Source organism: Sapajus apella, unplaced genomic scaffold (assembly GCF_009761245.1).
Source record: "Sapajus apella isolate SASKATOON/1434 unplaced genomic scaffold, GSC_monkey_1.0 scaffold46, whole genome shotgun sequence".
In the NCBI taxonomy this organism is placed as follows: Eukaryota; Metazoa; Chordata; class Mammalia; order Primates; family Cebidae; genus Sapajus; species Sapajus apella.
Genome location: NW_022436986.1, coordinates 6,283,276 through 6,302,985, shown reverse-complemented (window position 1 = coordinate 6,302,985; position 19,710 = coordinate 6,283,276). Strand labels below are relative to the sequence as shown.

The following is a 19,710-nucleotide window of genomic DNA, read 5'->3' as shown; positions in this document are numbered from 1 at the left end:
CAACGCCCTTAGTCGCACTGTAAGGTCTCTTCTCTGAAACTCGGATAGTTAAAAGGAGGAAGCCAGCTGTGGAACCTTCTGCAAACCACCTCTGGGTCTGGCGGGCTGGGGGCTCCAGCCTCCCGCTCCCTGTCTCCCACTCACTACCCTCGAGCGTCGCTTAATTCCTCGAAGTGTCACCCAGGGGACACCTGGGCCACACACAACAAACGCGCCCACCAGCGAACGGATGCGCGGGTCCGCCCGAGACCCAGACGCCGGCGACCCTGCAGACACGGGGCCCACTGCGCGCCAGAAACAGGACGCGCGCGGGAAACTTTTCCACCCGGCGACCCCGGGAGGCCTCCCCATACCAGCTTCTAATAAAGCTTCCAAAAACGAAACCGAGAGAGGCTCCGCCACCTCTGAAAGACAGGAGCCACCATGGCACTCGCACTTCTGATCCAATACCCGACTTCCCGCCCAGCGCCTCCTGCGCGCGCCACAAGGGCGCCCAGCCCACCGAGCCTGTCACGGCCCCCAGAGGAGGCCTCCAGAGAGCCCCTTACCTCCCGCCGGGGCGCTTGAGGCCGGTCGGTGCCCACAGCGCAGGCGCAGGAGAGACGGGGCGGGGCGTCGCGAGGGGCGGGCGGGGATGTACGCCCCTCCGCCCCGCCCCACCCCGCGAGGCAGCTGGGCGGGGTGCCGGGGGTCATACAGGTGAGTACAAAGGCGGACGTCACTCTGAACAGCGAATGTCTTTTTCAAAATGATTTACATTATGGGATTGTGACTCGAACCAAGAGGAGAGAGACGCACAAACGCTTTTTAGGTCTGCTTGTTGTGTTTAAGACAATTCACGCTTGTATGTCCGACTGCGTTTTGCAGTTTTCCTGTCCGTTTTCCTCTCTTCTTCCTAGAATTTTATTTGCAGGCTGGGCATGTATTCTTAGCTCTGTTTTGAAACTGAAGCTCAGAATGGTTGTGTCTCCCCATCCTGCCCCTAAAGGCCCTGTGAAGTGGACAGGGCAGGAGTGCCACCTTAATTGCAACAAGTGCAGAAATTAAAGCTCAGACAAATTGTGGTTTCTTCCAAAACCTGGTGGAGGGCTTAAGGAAACGTCTTTATCTCGCTTTTATAGATTATGACTCTGGGGTTTAACAAAGAGTTTTAAGTGACTCACTCAAGTTCAGCCAGCTTATGACACAGCTGGAACTCCAGCTGGGTGTCCTAATTTCCTTCCCAAGTTATTCCAGTTAGACCAGCTGCTACCACATGAAGAAGCAGGTGGCTGGCTTTGAAGCCTTGTCCAAGTCACAGGTTCTCCTCTCTTCATGGCCTAACATCCAGATCCGGCCCTTTTTAAAATATGTCTGTGAATATTCAGATAACATGCTTAGAATGTATTCACTAATTTTATTGTCTCAGAAGTAATCAGGATATTCAAACCACAGTTAAGGAAACACAGTTCTTAGGGTCTTTCAGTAGAGTAGGAGGTAGAAATTGTAGAACAGGGAAGATTCGGGGCCTGTAGATCCTTTAAAAAGCCTTGAAAGACAATTTCTAAAATAAAGCACCAAATCTACCTAGCAATCTGGATTTTCTTTGGGGGCATAATGCATGCTGATGTTTGAGCCCCAGAATGTATTTATCAAATTTTGATTCTAAGGAGAAAAATTAAAGTATTAGGCAATACCATGAGAAAATGTTTTTCACACAAGGATCAGTTAAATAAGATCTTTTGAGGTAAAGATCATTTGTGTTAAGTTCTGAGCAAGCTACCTCAGGTTCAAAATCAGGAGATGTGGTACTCAAAAATTCTAAATTTGGATCTGGGCTTCTAGGTTGTTATAGGTATGTTTGCTGTAAGTTAGGTGTGTCAAGGTAGTTGGATAAAACTTTTTAATCTAACAGTTGGTTAGCTTGATTTATAATCTTTAAATATTGAAACATATGGTGTGTGAACCTCTTCTTGTACTCTGGGTCATCAAGTTGTTAGGGACAGACTTGCTGCTACTAGCCAACATTTTCCTGAAGTTCTAACTGAACCAGCAAGGCCAAACAAAATAAAACATTAAGTATGTATATTGGAAAGAACATTAAAAAAATTCTTTTAAGTTATTATGATTGATTGCTTTCTTGGAAAATCCATGGAACAAATTGAAACTAATTCAAATAAGGTGGCTAGAAAATACCTCTCCTAAACAACAATCATCAATTTTAAAATGTAGTGGGAAGAAGACTAGGTGTGATGGCTCATGCCTATAATCCCAGCACTTTGGGAGGCCGATGAGGGAGAACTGCTTGAGGCTAGAAATTCAAGACCAACCTGGGCAACATAGTGAGACCCCATTTCTTAAAAAAAAAAGTTAAAGGTAGCTGGGTATGGTGGCATGTGCCTATAGTCCCAGCTACTCAGGAGGCTGAGGCAGGAGGATCACTTGAGCCCAGGCATTTGAGGCTGCAATGAGCTATGATCCCACCACTGCACTCCAGCCTGGACAAAAGACTGACATCCTGTCTCTGAAAACAACAACAACAACAAAAAATTAAAGTGTAGTGGGAGAAAGATTACTTTCAAAAATAATGAATATCAAGTTTGTGTTTATAAGGAATTATGAGACCTATTTGAAAAATTGAGAATAATAGCTAGATGAGGGATAGGGGTGGAAGGAAGGATCACAAAGGGGCATGAGGAAACTTTGGGAGTTATAGAAATGTTCATTATCTTGATTGTGGTAGTAGTTGTATGGATGTATATATATGTCAAAAGTTACCAAATTGTATACTGTAATATGTATAAGTGCTTACTGTAGGGAAGAGGGAAGAAGTAGCTTTTTATTTGATTGTATGTGTTGTGTAAAGCACTTGGTTAGGCACTTTACATGCAATATGTTATTTAATACTAATGGCACCCCACAAAGTAGGCATTACAATCACCCACATTGTACAAACTAGGAAATTGAGGCTTAGAGAGTAACTTGACCAAGGTCCAAGTCTCATATACTACATAACAGGAGTACGACTCAAATCTTACCTAACAATAATATTTATACTTTAACTTGATTTCCATATTTTCATAAAGGATACAATTGAAGACTTGAATATATATTAAAAAAATACTCAATATTGTAAAGTTGTTCATTTCCACCAAACTAATTTAAAAATTTATCAAAATCTCATTATGATTTTCTTCCTTCCTTCCCTTCTTTCTTTCTTCCTTTCTTTCTTTCTCTCTCCCTTCCTTCCCCTCCCCTCCCTTCCCCTTCCCTCCCCTCCCTTCCCTTCCCTTCCTTTCCTTTGCCCTCCTTCCCTCCCTCCGTCCCTCCCTCCCCCTCTCTCTCTTTCTTTCTTTCTTTCTTTCATTCATTTATTTTTGAGACAGGGTCCTGCTTTATCACTCAGACTAGAGTACAATGGGGTTGATCATGGTTCACTGCAGCCTTGACCTCCTCCCTCCTCAGCCTCCCAAGTAGCTGGAACTACAGGTGTATGCCACTACACTGGGCTGATTTTTAAATTTTTTTTTCTGGAAATTGGGACTCCCTTTGTTGCCCAATCTAATCCCCAATTCCTGAACTGAAAACAATCCTCCTACCACAGCCTCCCAAAGTGCTAAGATTATAGGTGCGTACCACCACACCAGACCCTCTTTATGATTTCTATAATAAAGCATTTTTTAAAATCCAAATTGATTTTGCAACTATTTCTCTTTCTTCTTAGAATGCCATTTTTTGCTTGCTTTTTCCCCATCCCTTTCCCCTACCCCAAAGTAAAGAAATAACTATTTTGTTGGACTCAAAAATCATCTCATCTAGGAAGCTTCCCCCACTGATATGGTTTGACTCTGTGTCCCCACCCAAATCTCATCATAAATTGCACTCCCATAATTTCTACATGTTGTGTGGGGCACTTGATGGGAGATAATTTGAATCATGGGAGATAATTTGATTGATAGGGCAGTTTCCCCCATAGTATTCTTGTGGTAGTGAATAGGTCTCATGAGATTTGAAGGTTGTATCCACTTTTGCATCTTCCTCATTTTCTCTTGCCACTGGCATGCCAGAAGTGCTGTTCACCTCCCACCATGATTCTGAGGTCTCCCCAGCCATGTGGAACTATAAGTCCACTTAAACCTCTTCTTCCCTGTCTCGGGTATGTCTTTATCAGCAGCATGAAAATGGACTAATGCAATAAATTGGTACCAGTAGAGTGGGGTGTTGCTGAAAAGATGCCCAAAAATGTGGAAGTGGCTTTGGAACTGGGTATCAGGCAGAGGCTGGAACAGTTTGGAGGGCTCAGAAGAAGACAGGAAAATGTGAAAAAGTTTGGAGCCTCCTATAGGCTTGACTTGACCTTCTTTGTCTCTTTTTGTAGTTTTTGTTTTGAAGTCTTTTGTCTGATAAACATATAGCTGCTCCTGCTTGTAATCCCAGCACTTTGGGAGGCTGAGGTGGGTGGATCACTTGAGGTCAGAAGTTCAAGACCAGTCTGGCCAACATGGTGAAACCCTGTCTCTACTGAAAATGCAAAAATTAGCCAGGCACAGTGGCACATGCCTATAATCCCAGCTATTCAGGAGGCTGAGTGGGAGAATTGCTTGAACCCAGTGGGGCAGAGGTTGCAATAAACAGATCATGCCACTGCACTATAGCCTGGGCAACAGAGCAAGACTCCATCTCAAAAAAATACGTAGATAGATAGGTAGATAGGTATATAGATATATATAAATATGGTTGCTCCTGCTCTGGTTTTTTTTTTTTTCTGTTTTTTTTTTTGTTGTTGTTGTTGTTGTTGTTGTTGCTTGTTTGTTTCAGTTGGCATGGAATATTTTTTCCATATCTTTGTTTTCAGTCCCTGTATCTTTACAGGTAAAGCGTGTTTCTTGTAGACAACAGATCATTGGATCTTTTTAAATTAGTTCAATTACTCTCTGTCTTTTTTATTTAGTCCATTTATATCAAATGTTACTATCGATAAGTAAGGACATACTTCTGCCATTTTATAATTTGTTTCCTGGTTGTTTTATGGTCTCCCCTCCCTGCCTGTCTGCTTTGCCTGCTTTCTTCCCTTCCCTTGTTCCCTCGCTCCCTCCCTCCCTCTCTTCCTTCCTTCCTTCCTTTTTGTAAAGATTATTTTCTCTGGTGGTATGTTTTAATTTCGTGCTTTTTACTTTTTGTGTATCTGCTGTAGGTTTTTAAATTTGAAGTTCTCATGAGGCTTAGAAATAACAACTTATAACCCATTATTTTAAACTGATGACAACACTGGTTGTAAAAATAATAAGCAAAGAGAAGAGTAATAAAAACTCTACACTTCACTTTACACTTTAACTGCTTGCTTTTTAACTTTTTGTTGTTCTTATTTATATTTTATTATACTGTGTGTGTTTTGAAAAGTTGTTGTAATTATTATTTTTGATAGGTTCCTATTTTAGTATTTCTGCTCAAGATATGAGTAACTTCCATCCCACAATTACAGTGTTGTTATTCTATGTTTGGCCGGGCACAGTGGCTCATGCCTATAACCCCAGCACTTTGGGAGGCCAAGGCAGTCTTGGCCATGTTAAGTAGGCAATCTCAACAGCTTGAGCCCAGGTGTTTGAGACTAGCCTGGGCAACATGGCAAGACCCTGTCTCTACAAAAATTTTTTAAATAAATAAGCCAGGCATGGTGGCATGGGCCTGTGGTCCCAGCCACTTGGAAGGCTGAGGTGGGAGGATCACCTGAGCCCAGGAGTTGAGGATGCAGTGAGCTATGTTATTAATAGTACCACTGTACTCCAGGCTGGGCGGACAACAAAGCCAGACCCTGCCTTAAGAAAAAAAGTCTGTTTTTGTCTGTTTACTTATTATTACCAGTGAGTTTTTTACCTTCAGATCACTTCTTACTGCTTGTTAACATCCTTTTCTTTCAGATTGAAGAACTCCTTTTAGCATTTCTTGTAGGACAGGTTTGGTGTTGATGAAATCCTTCAGCTTTTGTTTGTCTGGGAAGATCTCTATTTATTCTTCATGGTTGAAGGATATTTTTGCTGGATATACTATTCTAGGATAAAAGTTTTTTCTTCAGCATTTTAAATATGTCATGCCACTCTGTCATGCCATATGCACTGCCATGTCAAACCTGTAAGGTTTCCACTGAGAAGTCTGCTGCCAGACATATTGGAGCTCTTTTTTATGTTATTTGGTTCTTTTCTTTTACTGCTTTTAAGGTTCTCTCCTTCCTTCACCTTTGAGAGTTTGATTATTAAATGCCTTGAAGTAGTATTCTTTGGGTTAAATCTGCTTGGTTTTCTATAATCTTCTTGTGCTTAAATGCTGACAGCTTTCTCTAGGTTTGGAATGTTCTCTGTTATTATCTTTTTAAATAAATTTTCTACTCCAGTCTCTCTCTAGCTTCTCTTTAAAGGCAGTAACTCTTAGATTTGCCCTTTTGAGGCCATTTTCTAGATCTCATAGGCATGCTTTATTCTTTTTTATTCTTTTTTCTTTTGTCTCCTGTGACTGTATATTTTCAAGTAGCTTGTCTTCAGGCTCACTAATTCTTTCTTCTGCTTGATCAATTCTGTTGTTGAGAGACTCTGATTCCTTCTTCAGTATGTCAGTTGAATTTTTTAGCTCCAGAATTTATCTCCAGAATGGTTTTTAAACATTATTTCAATCTCTTTATTAAATTTATCTGATATGATTCTGAATTCCTTCTTTATATGTGTATGTTATCTTGAATTTCGTTGTTCTTCCTCAAAACAGCTATTTCGAATTCTCTGTCTGAATGTTCACATAATTCTGTCACTCCAGGATTCGTCATTGGTGGCTTATTTATGTTGTTTAGTGAGGTCATGTTTTCCTTGATGGTCTCGATGCTTGTGGATATTCAGCAATGCCTGGGCATTGAAGAGTTAAATGTTTGTTGTAGTCTTTGCAGCCTGAACTTGTTTGTACCTATCCTTCTCAGGAAGGATTTCTGAGTATTCAGAGGGAATTGAGTGTTGTGATCTAAGTCTCTGTTCATTGCAAGCATATCTGGATTAGTGGTTACTCTAAGCCCAGTAATGCTGTGATTCTTGGAGACTTGTAGATATACTGCTTTGATAGTCTTGGGTAAGATCCGAGAGAATTCTCTGGATTACCAGGCAGAGACTCTTGTTCTCTTCATAAATCAAGTCTCTCTATGATGAGCTGCCTGGATCTAGGGGAGGAGTGACACAAGCACCCCCATGACCACCACCACTGGGACTGTGCTGGGTCATACGTGTAGCCAGCACAGCTCTAGATCTCACCCAAGGCCTGCAGCAGCCACTGCCTGTCTCCTGCATGTGTTTCCTCAGGGCTCAAGGGCTCTTCAGTCAGCAGGTGGCAAATCCAGCCAGGCCTGTGTCCTTCCTGTCAGGACTGTAAGCTCCCCTCAGCCCAGGGCAGGTCCACAAATGCTATCTGGGAGCCAGAGCCTGGAGTTGGGAACCTTAGGCAGCTCCTTAGTGCTTTATTCTACTGTGGCTGAGCTAGCACCTAAGCCACAAGATGAAGTCCTTTCCACTCTTACCTTTCCTTTCCTCAAGCAGAAGGAGTTTTTCCCTGTGGCCACCACTGCCCCAGGCCTATGGCAAGTACTGCCTGGTTTACACAAGTCCCAAGGGCTCTTCAGTCAGCTTGCAGTGAATGCTGTCAGGCCTGGGTCTCTCTTCAGGGCAATGTGCTCCGCTCTGGCCCAGGGTTAGTCTAAATGCCATCCAGAAGCCAAAGCCTGGAATCGGAGACCCCAGGAGCCTACTTGGTGCTTTACCCCACTGTGGCCAAGCTGGTACTCAAGCTGCAAGGCTTACTCTTCCCTCTCTTTTGTTAAACCAAAGGAGTCTCTCTTCATAGCCACTACAGCTGGGAAGGTGCTGGGTCACACCTGAAGCTAGCACAGCATTCAGTCTCACCCAAGTCCTGTGAGAGTACCGCCTTGCTGCTGGTGGTGTTTATTCAAGGCCCAGGTGCTCTTTAGTCAGCAAGTGATGAATCCTGCCACAACTGTGTCCTTCTTTTCAAGGCAAAGGGTCCCTTTCTGGCTCATGGTGTGTCTGGAAATGTTGTTCAGGAACTAGGACTGGTTTGGGGGCCTCAGGACTCTTCCTGGTACCCTGTTCTACTGTGGCTGAGATGGTATCCAAGTTGCAAGACAGAGTCTTCTTTACTCTTCCGTCTTCTCTCGTCAAGTGGAAGGAAGGAGTCTCTTTTGGAGCTGCAAGCTGTGCTACCCAGGCTTGAGGGAGTTTTGACACAAGCACTCCCTTGGCCACCCCAGTTAAGGTCTCACTAGGTCATGTGTACCCCAGGTCCACTGGCTCTGAGTCCAGCACAGTACCAGGACTTTCCCAGGAAATGCAGTCCTTGTTGCTTAGACTGCCTTTCAAGTTTACTTAGAGTACTAGAGCACTTTAGCCCACGGTTGTGTGGTTTAGTGCCTTTCAAGTTTACTTAGGGTCCTAAAGCACTTTAGCCCATGGTTGTGTGGCTTGCTGGAACTCAGGTTCTGACCTTTGGGATGGGTGAATCCCCTCTGGCTAATGCTGGTCTAAATGGTGCTCTGTGAGTGTCAGCTGAATTCTTTCTTGCGTTGCTTTCCACTGTGACAGTACTGAGTTCCAGTGCAAAGTCTCACAATCACTGTGCTTTTCCTCCCCCAGGGATACAAATTCTCTCTTCTCACCACATGGCTGCTGCCGGAGAATGAAGGTGGGGTGGTGTCAGCAATTCAAGACTGTCTTTCCTACCCTCTTCAGTGCCCAACCTTGTTAAGTTGTTTAAACCAGGTACTGTGATCACTCACCTGATTTTTGCTTCTTATAAAGGGGCTTTCTTGTTTGGATAGTTTTTCAATTTGCTATTCCTGGCAGAGGGATGTTCACTGGAGGTGTCTATTCAGCCATCTGGCCCCACCTCCCTCCAATCTATCCCTCATTTTTAATTGCTTTAACTAGCTCAAATGAACTTCTACTACTTTCTTTTTTTCTTTTTTTTCTCTTGAACTTCTACTACTTTCACTAATTCTAACTATTGTAGACACAAAGTTCCATGTTTCTACTATCTTATGATATCAGTTTAAACATATATATAATGAATCCACTGACTTTAGTACTTAAACCTCACTGTCTGCCTTATTGTCCTCTGCCGCCACACACACCATCACCAAATAGTCTGTTCATATATATATATAGTAAGGTTAAAGAGGTTGTATCTCAAACCCAAAGGAGTAAATGCTGCAGATAATCAGGAATGCTAGGATTTTCCACTTATCTCTCATTCACTACATAGGAATTTCATAATCATTTTATATATGGAGTGGCTTAAATGCCCAGACATGTGCTTATAAATTTCATTCCCTTTTTTCCCCTCCCTCTTTTTGTTCTTTAGATTATCTAGTTTATTCTCACAACTTAGTGTGCCTAAAAATTATCGTATAAAATAGAATTTATAAAGTCATGCTTAATGAACCTTATGGACAATTTAAAGAATTTTCAAGGATAATTTTGACTATGTAATTTTTGCTTTGTTCATTGACTTTAGTTACTCTTATTTACGTCCCTTACCAACCTAACTCCTCCTCAAAAATGGAACTTTATACTATGCTTACAATGAGAACACAGTAAACAAACAGCATTAAAATTATATTAAATGTTATTTTTACTTTAGCAGTTTTGGGTTTTGTAGTATCTTAGTTTTTTACTTTAGCACCTTGGGTTTTATAGTATCTTAGTTATTATTATGAATGTCAATTAATATCACATGACAGATGTACAAACATGCAAGTTAATAGAAATTCCACACGGGCCCAACCTTGCTTCCTAACTTTATTTCCAATTACTCTCCATCACACATCTTTAGTTCTAACCAAATTGAAATTCTCAGTGTTTTTTAATCCCAATCCTTTCCCCACCCTGTGCCTCCCACCTGGGATATTCTCTCCAATTGCTCTTTCCTCTATGCATGTCCAAATCCTACTGATCTTTCCATGTTCATACCAAATGTGGCCTTTCCTAATATATCTAGGTTTAATGCCTCCTTCCTCCAAATGACTACCTTATAATGTAGATTTTCTGGGTTTTTTGATCCATTAGTCTACATTTTAGTACAGTTATTTGGTATGTGTCCTGTTGCCCCTCCCATGCTTTAAACCTTTCAGCTCTCTGTTTAAAGTAATAACAGTAATATATAGTTGGTGATGATAGCATATGGATAAGTCAAATGAATGGCATAAATGCTGTAAGAGATGGGAGGGAGGAATTGGGAATAAGGTAACTGCACTACCTCTAGAGTGGCATTGCGTTACTTGAAAGTAGACTTAGATCAGTTGTGAATGTATATTGGAAACTCTAAGGCAACTGCTTAAAAAAAATTCAAAAGAAAATGTAATTGATAAGCCAAAGAAGAGAGAAAAAAAAGGGGAACAAAAAGAAACAAAGAACAAGTGCAATGAGTAAAAAACACTGGGAGCATGTTGGTATTAAACCAAATACATCAATAGCCACTTTGTCAGTGTGATTGTCAGACAATAAAAAACAAGACCCATATGTTGTCTACAAGAAACTCACTCTATAAAGACAAAAGTAGGTTAAAAGTAATGGGATAGAAGAAGAGATACAATGCTGTATTCATTTCCTAGGGCTTCCATAAGAAAGCTCTAGAAATTAGGTGGCTTAAACAAGGGAAATTTATGTTCTCACAATCTGGAGGTTAGAAATCTGAGATCAAGGTGTTGGCAGAATTATTTTTTTCTGAGGATCATGAGGGAAGGAGCTGTTCTTAGCCTCTTTCCTTGGCTTTTAGATGGACATCTTCTCCCTCTTGAGAAGAACATAGGCTTCCCTCTGTTCATGCCTGTGTCCAGATTTCCTCTTCATATAAGGACACTAACCATAGTGGATTAGGGCGCATTCTTATGATCTTATTTTAATTTTATGCCTCTTTAAAGACCCTGTATTCAAATATACAAGCCACATTCTGAGGTACTGGGGGTTAGAATTCCAACAATAAAAATTTGGGGGAGGAGACACAATTCAACCCATAATATATGCTAACACTATTCAAAAGAAAGCTGGAGTAGCTCTATTAATTTCAGGCAACGTAGACTTCAGAACAAGGAAAATTATCAAGAATGAAGAAGAGCACATTACCTAACGATATATGGTTCAGTTCTCCAAGAGGACAAAACAATCCATAATGTGTACACACCTAACAACAGAGCATCAAAATACATGAGGCAAAAGTCAATACAAATGCAAGGAGAAATAGACAAGGCACCTCACAAATAGAGTTTGGGAGCAACAGTGCAAAAGTTAAGTTCCTTAAACCTGTTATTTCTTCCAGGGGCAAGAGGATTGTTAAAGAACCAAGGAAATATAACAGTAGGGCAAAATTATTCCTGAAATAACAAATATTTCAAGATTCCTGTTGGTTGGAGGAGCTGCTGGAGCTCTCTTTTACAAGACTGTAGACCCTATCCTCTGTCCTTTGACAACTGACACTCTCACCAATAAACCTTTTAATCCTCCAACTAGTGGAATACATTTAAGGAACTGCGATAATGCCCATGAAATCATCAAAATTCACAAAGAGCACCACCGTCTCTCTTCTTATCCCAGGAAGCCCAAATTCTATTGTCATACCCCTTAGGGAATTTTTCCCCTTTTGTAGGCTTCAATGGCTTTCAGGGGCTTTTTGAGTGATATTTATATTTATAGCTAATGATACATTAACTTTAATATTTCCTTGGCAAATTAGTACTAAAGAGAGAAATGTTGCTGTTTCATGGAAATAAATTGATAGGTTCAGCAACTGTCATTTTGCTTACATAAGTGAACACTTTAGAAGAGAAGTGTTTTGTCCTGAGCAAATGGTTTTACATATGGAAAAAAATTTCCTGAATCCCAATACCTAAACATTAAAGAACATAATTGGTAAGTTTGAATCTTTCCAACATCTGGTAAGTGCTTTCTCCTTCATTCATTCATTCAGTCTGCACCACCAGCATGTTAGCCACTGTGCTGAGTCCTGGTGATTGAAAGTTTAAAAAGATCCTGTTTCTGTCTTCCAGGGGTTCACAGTCTTGGGAGAAAGACAGACATGTTGCTAAATATGATATAATCAATAAGTGTTATATTAGCTGTCCCTACAAAAATGCTATAGAAAGACGCACAGAGCTGGCAACTTAAGAGTTTAGTCAGTACTTGGGTATTATCACAGAAGGGAAGAAATAGCATTCTGAACAGAGAGAACATATGTACAAGGCACAGAAAAAATGCAACAGTGGTATGTCTAGGTCCCTCAGAGTAGTGGGAGCAGCAAGAGGAGACTCTTAAACCCAGCTTGATTTAGGATGAATAATTTAAGTGGCTTTTCTGTGCAGCTTTCTGCCTCATCGTTAGCACCTACAAGTGCTAAAGCATAAAAACAGAGAAGGCTGCTGAACAGGATCAGTAACTACCTCAGATGTATTTATCAAAGTTCATATTGATCATGTTTCTGTTTGTTTCAGATCTTATCATGGCACTATTTGGTTTTGAATCTTTGTTGTATTCTGTCCATCTAAGACACATGCCATATAGACTCGCAAACTCATAACACCTGTACATTACTTGTGAGGGCTTATGAGGCCTTCCACCAATTTTTTTTTAATTTCAAAAGCATTTTAAGAGACCGGGTCTCACTGTATTGCCCAGGCTGGAGTGCAGTGGCTATTCACAGGTACAATCATAGAACCAATGTGCCTGGTTTCACTTTTTTTTTTTTTTTTTGAGACGGAGTTTCACTCATGTTACCCAGGCTGGAGTGCAATGGCGCAATCTCGGCTCACCGCAACCTCCACCTCCTGGGTTCAGGCAATTCTCCTGCCTCAGCCTCCTGAGTAGCTGGGATTATAGACACATGCCACCAGGCCCAGCTGATTTTTTGTATTTTTAGTAGAGACGGGGTTTCACCATGTTGACCAGGATGGTCTCGATCTCTTGACCTCGTGATCCACCCGCCTCGGCCTCCCAAAGTGCTGGGATTACAGGCTTGAGCCACCGCGCCCGGCCCTGGTTTCACATTGAAATTTAAATCTCCAGCCTTGCTCCAGGTGCAGTGGCTCATGTCTATAATCCAAGCACTTTGGGAAGCTGAGGCAGGAGGATCGCTTGAGCCCAGGAGTTTGAGACCAGCCTGGGCGACATGAGACCCTATCTCTAGAAAAAATTTTAAAAGTAATAATTAAAAAAAAACCAAAACCCTCCGGCCTCATAGGCTACTATTTTCTGAACCAGGTTCCTGTAATTCCTCAATATCCCATCCACATTCTTGCCTCTATGCCTTTGCTCAAGCTACATCTCTCTTCGCAGTGCCTTCTGCCTCCTTTCCACTGATCAGAACTTTATTCCTCCTTGAACACCTACCTCAAGTGTATTTTCTCTTCCAAAACCTTCCCTTATTCCCTCAGCCTGTGCTCCCATAATACCTTGATTTAATTTTGCTCTGTGTTACAGTAATTCACGTACGTGCCTTTCCAGCTAGAGCAGAAACTTTTCGAAGGCAGGGACTTTGTCATAATTATTTTGTGTTTTCAGCACCTAGTACATGACCAGGAATGTGGCATTTGATGTATATGTGTTTTAGGTGACCTGTTCCTCTCATTGTTTTTTTGACCTCATTGGTGTCCTCTCCAGTTTCATAACTGAGTTTCTCCAGCTGAGCAAACCTTCTGAAGCTCAATTTATCACTGAGGCTGAGATCAGAGGAAGAATAAGTAAACTACCCAAGGCACAGGTTCACCACCCTGACAGCACAATGAATCACTTAGAGACCTTTTAAAAGATGTAGTTGCTCCCAGCACTTTGGGAGGCCAAGGTGGGTGGATCATGAGATCAGGAGTTCGAGACCAGTCTGGCCAACATAGTGAAACCCCATCTCTACTAAAAATACAAAAAGTTAGCCAGACATGGTGGCATGTGTCTATAATTCCAGCTATTCAGGAAGCTGAGGCAGATGGATCACTTGAACCCGGGAGGTGGAGGTTGCAATAAGCCGAGATTATGCCACTGTACTCCAGTCTGGGCAACAGTGTGTGAGACTCTATCTCAAAAAAAAAAAAAATCGTATAGTTGCCTGGACCCCATCTTCAGAGACCTTGGCTTATTTGTCCTAGGGTAAAAAACCAAGTGTCAATATATTTTCTGTAAGTAATTCTAAAGTACAGTCAGTTTTGGGAACTACAAACCTGAAGGGTAGATAGGAAATTGTCACTGGGCCTCATATGTAAGTTAGAATAATTTCTAATTTGCTTTTCTCAAAAAGTAATGCTTTTCACAGACAAACATAGCTAAAAGAATGGAGGCCACACAGCCTGGATGAAGTTGACCTTTTTTCCAGAGAAATCTTTGCCATCAGAAGCTTGAGTCATGCTATAGGAGGAATCACACAATTGGCATGATACATACCTTTGAGTTCCTCCTTAGCATGTCTAGAGAATCCCAGTGCCCGTCATAGACACCTTTAACATGAAATTACAGGAAGCCATAAAGTGAACTGAAATCAAAACGCCAAGCACCAAATCATCAAATGAGTAATGAAAGCTTGGAAGTTCTCTGGTCCCTTGAGGGTCTCCACATGGATGTCCCCTGTGACTTGCAGTCAGTGGAATGGGAGGACAGGGCCAGATACCGTGAGGAGGACCCCATGTTGCACAACTCCAAGGCCATGTGCACAGTATGGGGCGTGTGAAGAGCGACCCCTGGAGTTGTGTAATGCTGCATCTTAGCACAGAGACTTTCCAGTCCTCAGACCCAAAAGATTTCTGGTGGTGGCTTCCACTTTGCTTCTGTTCTCCAGCCTTCTTCTGGTTTGGAGCTGTCACTCAGAACCAAGGTGAGGGAGGAAGAGTCTTTTCATCAAAACCTTCTGCTGGAGTCTTTTCCTGCCTGAGGATGTCTTCACCAGAAATTCCCCTAACTGGCAGCTCTTGTCAACACATTCTGGATCCACCGATGGACTCCAGCTAGACTTGGTTCTTAAATCAGTTGCTGTAGCAGAGTTGCAGAAAGGGTTTAAGTTCCTTTTCATCACCACTCCTCCTCTTCTCTTTCCCCATTTGTCAAAGTGTCCACAGAGAAGGAGTACATACTTTATTTTCAGATGAGGGTCATTTCTGGGTGTGTGTGTGTGTGTGTGTGTGTGTGTGTGAGAGAGAGAGAGAGAGAGAGAGAGAGAGAGAGAGAGAGAGAATTTAACAGTCTAAGGGCAAAGAAGTAAAATGAAGCAGTATTATCTATTTAAAAATGATGGCAGCAACTTCCAGAGAGTAGGAACCTTAGAAATGTTAGTTTCTATTGTTCTTGGTAGATGATAAAATGAATGCAGTGATGGTGATGAAATCTACTCAGTAGCTTTTACTTTTTATAGTTTTAGAGAGAGTGGAGGAAGCAGCAGGGGCCTCATGGTAAGGAGAGAATTCTTTTTTTTCCAAATGAAGTTGTGAAATGAAAAATGTAAGAATTTTTCATGATAAACTTTTTTTTTTATAAACTATAAAGGACTATGTAAAATGAATGGAGTTGTTTTGAAAAAGATCCATAAACTGATTAACACAAGGGTTTGAAGAAGAGAAAGAGACCACGACCTGTTGTGGAAATCAGGAGGAAATGGTATCTCCCATTTAATAAGGACGTGATCTTGTACAAGATGTGGTGTCTGCATTGTGGAGCTAGGACCATGATCCCTGCCCTGACTATAAAGCAAGACTGATTACGAGAATAGAATTGGATTTTTTGTGTCTGCACTTGTGAGCTGTAGAGCACAATACAAATGCAAAGTGATGTTATTGTAGCCATTATTGGTGATGAGGATATTATTGATTTTGAAGAAACTGGGCAGGATTTAACTGGTAGAGCTGGCAGGGGAAGGCCTTACAGGTAGAGAAAAGAGGACTGGAGAAGTTTCTGCCAATTTTCTTGGGCGATTGAGAGTCCCTGTATAAAAGAGTTGTTTCTGAGCATCTATTGACACCTACACTGTCACTGGACCTGTTACAATGCTAGTAATATTGAGTAAGAAGTGCTATCTGCCTTCAGAGAGTTCACCGTGACTTGGTTTTGAGGATGGCTTCAAATATCAGATTAAGAAATGTATAGTTATTGTATGGGCAGTAGGGAGCCACTGAAGGTTTTAGAGCAGAGGAATGACATGGTTTGGGCCCTCCTGACAAAATACAATACTTAATTCAGCTTTCAACCAGTTTACCACCAGAAAATATTTTTGGCTGGCAGATGATTAAGCTCCTTAAGCCCCAGGCTTCAAGAACCTAAATGTTGTACCCCTCTAAATAGCACTTTTTAAAAAACTTGTGAATAATGGAACTGATTGTTTCCTTCTTTACAATGACTGTTAGAAAGCCTAAGCCAAATTTAGCCAAGTACATAGGACTTCGAAGCATGATGTGAATCCCTGCTTCAGCCCTGGATAATTTTTCCCACATTCACTTTATTTTTAATCCTTCCCTTGCTTTTATAAAATGTTGTTAGCCGGGCGCGGTGGCTCAAGCCTGTAATCCCAGCACTTTGGGAGGCCGAGGCGGGTGGATCACGAGGTCAAGAGATCGAGACCATCCTGGTCAACATGGTGAAACCCCGTCTCTACTAAAAAGACAAAAAATCAGCTGGGCATGGTGGTGCGTGCCTGTAATCCCAGCTACTCAGGAGGCTGAGGCAGGAGAATTGCCTGAACCCAGGAGGCGGAGGTTGCGGTGAGCCGAGATCGTGCCATTGCACTCCAGCCTGGGTAAAAAGAGCGAAACTCCGTCTCAAAAAAAAAAAAAAAAAAAAAAACATGTTGTTGAATTATATGTAGTTTTGTAAACCAGGAAAAAGATTAATTATAAATAGAAAAATATTTCTTATTTTTTATTTCTTATTTAGTTAATTTTGGTGAAGATTATTTGAAATGTCCCCAGAGAAATTTGCATGGATGAGGTATATTGGAAAAGTAATGTTACAGATGTTACTTTCTGACATTACTGCTGATCTCCTAACTTTTAAAATTCTGTTAAAGTCACGTATAACATAACACTTAAATATTATGTGAACGTATCGGCAACAATATTTTTGCATTTAAAGTTTGAATTCTGTTTTCAAAAGAATTTAACAAAAGATATAAACTTAAAACTACCTAAATCTTTGTTTCCATGTATTTTAAAAATTCTAAGTTTAAATAAAGGAGCTATGATTTGTAGTCTATCAGAACATTAGAAGATAAAATCTGCTATCCTGATTTTAAAAATCATACATATCAAAATGCATTTGAAATGAAATGAAATCTGTTCTGTAACTAAAAGTTACTTATAATGTTTGGATTACATTGCTAGATCAGAAGAAAGGAAGGTATAGAAAAGTCTGTATGTATTTCTGTGTTAAATCTGCCTTATCATTTTAAACTTACATTTTTAATCATTTGAAAACAAGATAATCTTTAAGAATTTGGAAAGTATTAAGGACATTTTTCTCCATTAAAAAATTCCTCTTTAGAGACTGCTTTCAGGGCCAGTTTACAAGACCCACAACTAAATTGTTTTTTTTTTTTTATTTCAGTGTGTATGTATACCCTAATCTTTGCATTCCTCTTTCCCTCTACCCCGTCATTCAATTGACTAGCTGATCAAAGTTCATCTCTTTTTGTTTCTGATAGAACTGGCTGTTTCTGGAAAAGGTAAAAATCTATTCTTCAAAGGGCAATGACTTTCTACCTGTGGGAAAAAAAGTAAACTTCAGAAGAAAATTCTGAAAGAGGAATTTAGAGATGTTTCAAATAAAGGCAATATAGTTTCACTGGAACTGAAATGTTGCCTTCCAGTTCTACTACAGAAGCCAGAGTGGCACATGTGGCACCTGGTCAGGATGGACTCACTAAAGGATTTAACCCAGACTTCTGATGAACAAATATTGCTGCTATATTAACTGATTCACACAACAAAGTAATAAAATATCATCCTGTTGATTTTATTATTTAAATACAGGCTCAATATTAAATGTGACAAACCAAGAAATAAATATGTCTGAAAAGTAAACAGTAAATGGCCAAATGGTATGGCTGAGGCATTTGTAGTGAACTCATGTTGCTTCCTGGAGATCACTGCATTCTTTTCTGTGCTCAGTAATCTACCTAAACTATGTCAGAGATTTGTCTGAGACTTACTTTCCTGTCTTTTCTGGCTCAGATTATTTCTTTATTTAGAAAATCAGAACATTTATTTGTTTTTAGGGCTCAAGCACCTCTTCTCATCTCTACAATGTCTCCGAATGTCTCAGAGGATTCCTAACAGTATCTGTATTTCTTGCACATTATTGTATAATTTATCTGTGTCTAGAGATCCGAAGTCAGGCAAAGTAGTTAAGGTACTCTTTCTTCTTACTCATATATCTTGAGACACATTTCTCTGTCCTTGCGGTTTGTCTGACCCTTTTGAGTTCCTGTTATGCTTCCATTTGTACCAGAAGACAATGGAAATCAAGTGAAATTAAGTATAAAAGTCAGAACTAGAGAGCTTTTAGATCAAGTCCAGATAAAGAAATGAGAGAGATTTAATCTGCCTTCTTCCTTACTAAGACAAGTACATGGGGCTAGATCCAAGATAAAACTATGAAACAATTAAATCACTAATTCCCCTTGTTCTGTGTCTATGCTTATGTGCAGCAGACTTTTGATAGTAATTTGGATTTCTGTGTAGATATGCCTATAGATAAAAAATATATACTTATCAGAAGATCTGAGACCCTAGTTATAAGTTAATAGATGAGCTTCCTAGTTTATACATCAGAGCTTGTTAGTGGATGTTTGTCTGAGAGAAGGAGGGGATCGGAGAGAGGGAGAGCTCATTCACTGTCACTATGCTGCTAAATCAGGTTCCTAAGGGATAGCCCCTGGAACATGGAGATCACACCAGGGTACTATCCCTTCAAGGCCTCTTTAGGCACCTGGCAACCCTTCTCCGTGGTGTACTTTGACTCCATCTTGTTGCTAGTTGTCCACAAATGCCTGCTTCATGAGTCAGTCTACTTCTTGGTTCATAAGGCCAAGCATAAACACAGCCACTTCTCAAGAGGCTGTTACTGACCACAATAGGTTTTTTTCTTGTTTTTGTTTTGTTTTGTTGTTGTTTTGAGACAGAGTCTCGCTCTTTCGCCCAGATTGGAGTGCAGTGGCACGATCTTGGCTCACTGTAGCCTTCACCTCCTGGGTTCAGGCAATTCTCCTGCCTCAGCCTCCTGAGTACCTGGGATTACAGGCGCCCTCCACCATGTTGAGCTAATTTTTTTTCTTTTGTATTTTTAGTAGAGACAGAGTTTCACCATATTGATCTGGCTGGTTTTGAACTCTTGACCTCAAGTGATCTGACCCTGCTTGGCCTCCCAAAGTGCCAGAATTACAGGTGTGAGCCACGGTATCCCATTGGTCTTTTCTTCCTAGAGGCAAAATGCTGAATCCTTCCACCTGTTAACCCTGTAAATCTTGTGAAATACTCCTTGGAACAAAGACTGTTGTTTCTTCTTTAGATGTATGACATAAAAATCCATTTTATAGCCATGCAGTGAAATATACAGCTATGTGGAAAGCTTCAGGAATAAAGAAAAATTACGATAGACTTCATTCAATACTTTTTAGGAATTCTTCAAATAATGATAACTAATTGAAGAATTTGATACATGTTCCAAGGCTGAATCC

At 40.8% G+C, this 19,710-nt stretch overlaps 1 protein-coding gene and 1 long non-coding RNA gene across 3 annotated transcripts in view; one reads left to right on the top strand and one right to left on the bottom strand.

Annotated features, from left to right (window-relative positions):
- Positions 1–637, bottom strand: part of STX17 (syntaxin 17) — a 65,990-nt gene extending 65,353 nt beyond the window's left edge. The window contains exon 1 of one of the 2 annotated variants that reach the window (XM_032240188.1): positions 549–637. The gene's annotated coding sequence lies outside the window, so the exon portion shown is untranslated. The remainder of the gene's footprint in view (positions 1–548) is intronic. The other variant, XM_032240187.1, reaches the window with a different exon arrangement.
- Positions 638–4,049: 3,412 nt separating this feature from the next.
- On the top strand, positions 4,050–18,062 carry LOC116524764. Its single transcript, XR_004257480.1, has 3 exons — positions 4,050–4,135; positions 8,655–8,780; positions 17,842–18,062. It is a non-coding gene; the product is annotated as an uncharacterized LOC116524764 (long non-coding RNA).
- The last annotated feature ends 1,648 nt before the right edge of the window (positions 18,063–19,710 follow it).